We start from the raw sequence: 5,063 nt of genomic DNA, 5'->3' as shown, positions 1-5,063 counted from the left end.
GCTTTCATCTATATGAATTAACTCATAAGACAATATAGTAGACATCAGATTAAGTGGAAATTCCTAGATTTTATAAAGTTTTTGGATATTAGATTCATTTTGGCCTCTTCTACATCCTCTAACATTAATTTATGCTGTCCCCAGTCACAGTGAGTTACGTTAGGAAATGGACTGACTGTTCTCTTAATTCGTATCCCTGTGTATTATGGGGCTAGGGTGTGTAAGAATAACCAGCATTCCTGGATGATTTATGGCTGGGAATGATTAATGTTATCCCCAGAGTCCTTTCCTGTGGCACTGAGTCTGATTCTCTAGGTTTTTCCTGTTTTCCAAAGGCTGGAATCTTTTAAAGGAATTTTTCAGGAAGCCTCAGTTTTACAACCTCAATTTTTTTCAAACTCCTTTGTTCTGGCAAGTACAGGTTCAGATACAGGTCAACATGGCAGGAAACATGTTGGCATGTAGGTAACCATGGTGTTGAAAAAGCAGCTGAGAGTGCTACAGCAGGAAGAGATAGTAACACTGGACTGGCTTGAGCATGTGAAACTTAAAATCCACCCCCAGTGACACACCTCCTCCAACAAAGCCACATATACTCCAACAAGGCCCTACCTTCAAACAATACCACGCCCTATGAGACTATGAGGGCTGTATCCATTCAAACCATTACACCAAAAAAAAAAAAAAATCCACTAGTCAATATAGGGAAACAGAACTAACAGACATAAACACCAACATTATAAAGACAACCAGGGGTGACCACCAAACATTCATACTACTGAACAGACAGGAGGATACAGTGACTGTAAGAAGAAACCAAAGTGCAGCCATTTTGAATAAAACTTGTATTTTTGAATGGGAGGTGTCAAATAAAGTTTAAGTTCCCAAGACCTCCCTAAGAAACTGACATCCTGCATGACAGCAAGTGACATTTACATGGATAACTGACATCCAGGTTGACAAGTTGTGATATGAAGGCTATGCAAGTTGTCCTTCTACATTTGAATAAGCCAACCCAGGATAAATGTACCATGAAGACATGTGCCTAAGAAAGTCCCAATCTCTAAATCCTGATTGGTAGGATAACTTGGCATAGATGTTTATGGATTGGAATCATAAAATCACTTGTGGTGGTTTTAATATGCTTGGCCTAGGGAGCTGCACTGTTAGGAGGTGTGGCCTTGTTGGAGGAAGTGTGTCACTGTGGATGTAAATTTTGAGACCCTTCTCCTAGCTGCCTGAAGATAGTCTTCTCCTGAGTGCCTTTGGATCAAGATGTAGAATTCTCATTCCCTTCCCCAGCACCATGCCTGCCTGGATGCTGCCATGCTCCTGCCATGATGATAATTGACAGAAGCTCTGAACCTGTAAGCCAGCCCCAATTAAATTGTGTCCATATAAGAGTTGCCTTTGATCTCTGTTTTGTTTCCCAGTACTTTGCCTCTCCAGCTTCCTCCCAAATCTACCAAACTTACTGGGACCCCCTTCCTTTCTCCTTAGCCTGATGCAGCAGCATTTGGTCTCCTCACAAGCCCAAACTTTCCTCATGTGCCATGACTCATCACACCCCTCCTGAAGCAGGACAATCATTGAATAGGCTTGGGCACTAGCACAGACCCCAGTCACCTGCTGGAGGAAGAGGTCTGGACACTGTTTGTAGTGGCCTCCCTGTGGATGTTAAACCTAGAGAACTCTACCTGCTCTTCTGGTAGTTCAAGGGCTTTGAAGGGTCCCTGATCAAGCTCACCTTGAGACACACTCATGGTTTTGTGACCTTTGACAGCCCCAGCATTAACAGAAGCAGCCAAGTTCACATTCAATGGTATTCACTTTGATCTGGAGAACCCACAGACCCTGAGGCTAGAATTTGCCAAAGCCAACAGCAAGATAGCCAAGAGCCAAATAATAATGACACCAAATCCCACCAATGTCCCCCCTGCCCTAGGAGCACACTTGATCACAAGAGGCCCTTATGACTTGATGGGGGCTGCTATGATTCCTGCATCCCTACACCAGAAAGCTGACCCCAGCCATTTCACCAACTACATTAACCTACACAGCTGCCACTAGTGCTACTGCTTTGTCCCTACATGCTCAGATGCACTGGTCCCCCTCATCTGATATTACTCAGCAAGGATGGAAGTATTGCCAGTTCTGTTAGCAACTCAGTTTTGTTACCCTGGAGTTGGTTGTGGGTTGTGCAGGGCTGAAACAGGGCTCTGACTTCACTGCCACTCAAGGCCTGTACGGAACTTCTGCTTCCCTCTAGACACTGAATCTGAAGCCTGACTCAGGGAATGGCTCTTGTTTTCTTCCCCAGTTCTTCAAGGCTTCAGGAGGATCAGGGGACCTTACTGGGATACCTAGGCCCAGCTTACAGACATAACTGGGACCCACAGCCTGACCTCCTGCTCAAACTTGTTTCGATAGTTCCCCATCAAGGAAAAGGAATGTTTAATTTTGCATGTTGATGAATTGTTATACTTGTTATATATTGTGCATATGGTTTGTTCTCACACTGTCACCGTAGCAACATGTCTTGGAACTAGAGGCTGGTCAAGCCTATTCCTTTGATTCCTGCACCAACCCTGCTTCAGGTGGAGCTGAGTCTTGTGACCACATCTGCCTTAAGGTCCCCAGCTCCTAACACATGCATATACACTTGCAGACTCTATCCTCATTCAGCAGGAGATCCACAGCCTCTGAATTTCACTTCAAATCAGACTTCTGCAATATCTCCTACTCCAGGGGCCCAACAAGTCAAGTCTAAGAAGCCTTCCTTGTGCTTGCCTGCCTCAGTTTATCTCCCACTGTTCCTCGTTCCTCCTGAACTTTGAAACCAACAAAACCATGAAAAGTATTTCTGGATCCTGTATAATAAAATATATGGATCATAAGGGTTGTTCAAATGTATACCATTAATTATTGAAGAGACCTTATTGAGCCTGTTAGGTAATTTTAATGCTTGACACCTGAGGAAGAAAAGGGTTTCCATTCTTAACAACCAGCCTTTGGTTTAAGAATAATGAGATGGATGATAAATTGTGTGATTTTGTTTAATGTTACAAGCATGTCCTTGCTTTACCTTTCACATCAGCTCCACTGTTGGGTCATTTCATACATGGGCAACATCTGCAGGTAACTGTTGTAATTGGTGACTTTATGAGAATGTGAAGCTGGATCATAAATGAAATGCAAAATAAAAACCTAAAGTGACAAAAAAGAGCTGCATTGGCTATGGAGTCTGTTCACAGTAACAGAAAACCTAACAAAAACAGAAGTTGATACCAGGAGTGGGGTATTGCTGTGAGATCCCTGACCACACTTTTGTTTGGAAGAATATGGAGTTTTGGACTTTAGAAAGCAGTGAAATGCTTTATGTGTGGCTTAATTGGTCATGTTAGTAGGAATATGGAAGATACTGGTGTTGAGCATGATTTGAACTGTGCAGACCAAGCCCAAGAGGTTTCAGGGGAGACGAATTTTAGTATGTGGTCTAGAGACTGTTCTTGTGATATTTTAGTGAAGAATGTGGCTGCTTTTTGCCTTTGTCTGAAGAATCTACCTGAGGGTAAGGAAAAGAGATTTATATTAATTGCATTGACAATGGAAGTCTGGAAAAAGCCCAGCAGAAACTTTGTTTTCTGATTCAGCCTCATGAAAAGTGTTCTGATCAAGTTTACCAAGCTTAAAAAGGGAAAATATATAATATATGATTCATGTAATAAAAGAGCACCAGGAAGTGAAATGGAATTGAATCCTTTGTTCAAGGAGATAAACAGATTAAGGAAGTGATGATCTCAGGGCAAGATCCCACCCTGTATTGTTTATTGTTTATGTTTGCAGTTAAAAGAGTTATGTCATGTTGGGTGTGATTACGTGATTATTGTTTTCATTCTGACTTTTAATCTGGAATAAACTACAATCCAGAGATGGAGTGCACACTTGTGATCTAGATCTTGAGGCTGAAAAACACAGGCTTTTGTTCTGGATCTTGAGGACTAGTGGCCACAAAAAGCTTAGGTTCAAGCATGGTGGCACATGCCTTTAATCACAGGAGACAGAGACAAGCAGATCTCTTGAGTTCAAGGCCAACCTTGCACAGCACAAGCTCCAGGTAAAGAAAAGCTTAAGTCCACGTGTGGTGGTACATGCCTTTAATCCCAGCATTCAGGAGACAGGCATGCAGACGTTTGAGTTCAAGGTCAATCTACAGAGCAAATTCCAGGACAGTTACGCTTAAGCAGTGAAAGAGTTTGAAGACAGAAAGCTGGTGATAATGTAATAGAAGGGGGACCATGCTCCAGCTCCAGCAAACAGGAGAACTCAGCATCTTTCGTCATGTGTCTCTGACTTTAAAGTCAAGAATAGAAAGGACTACTGGGAAAAATCAATTTCTGGTTAGTTCGAACTAAGAAATTAGCAGTGATTATGAAGAGATCAACATCACTGAGGTCAAATCTTCTGGGAAGTATTTTCTGAGAACACAAAGAAGTTGTGGTCCAGAGATAGCTAAGGTTGTACCTCATGCTTCAGCTGGACTTGGTAATGTGTGAGAATCACCTAGGTGGTACTGGTTTTGAAGGCATGAAAGAGTCATGGAGAGCAACTGAGGCTTTACACTGTGAGAGGCCAGAGAAGGCTATTGGTGAAAGTGCAGCCACAGTTGCAGTTGACAGCCCAGGACTGGAGGGGTAGTGTAAAGAAGTTGAGATTTGGCACCAAGTCTTTTGGTGAAGCCTAGTTACAGTATAATATCCCAGTGTGTTTGGGAAAACAGTACCATGGTATGACCACCAATAACAATATCAGTAGTGGAAAGGAGTGAACCGAAATGCTACAGAGGGCAGAGCTGGAGATGTGACCCTTTGGAGGAGACCAGATGATCATCTATAGATCCCAGACATTGGAACAAGAATCTGTAAAGTTGAAGTTGCCTTGGATATCTGAAGATTTTAGGGATATGTCAGAGCTGTGGAATGCCTGTCAAGCAAAGCAGCAAATAGGACATGGAACCAGCCCAAGAGATTTTTGCTGTTGAATGCTGGATCTGCCAACAGCAG

General features: G+C 42.8%; 1 pseudogene; it reads left to right on the top strand.

The window, feature by feature from the left end:
• The first annotated feature begins 439 nt into the window (after positions 1-439).
• On the top strand, positions 440-2,161 carry LOC110288337 (RNA binding protein, mRNA processing factor 2 pseudogene; annotated as a pseudogene).
• Positions 2,162-5,063: the final 2,902 nt, after the last annotated feature.

Source organism: Mus caroli, unplaced genomic scaffold (genome assembly GCF_978045245.1).
Source record: "Mus caroli unplaced genomic scaffold, Mus_caroli_1 scaffold_5, whole genome shotgun sequence".
Lineage (NCBI taxonomy): Eukaryota > Metazoa > Chordata > Mammalia > Rodentia > Muridae > Mus > Mus caroli.
The sequence above is the reverse complement of the archived record's forward strand: the minus strand, read 5'-3'. Positions and strand labels throughout refer to the sequence as shown.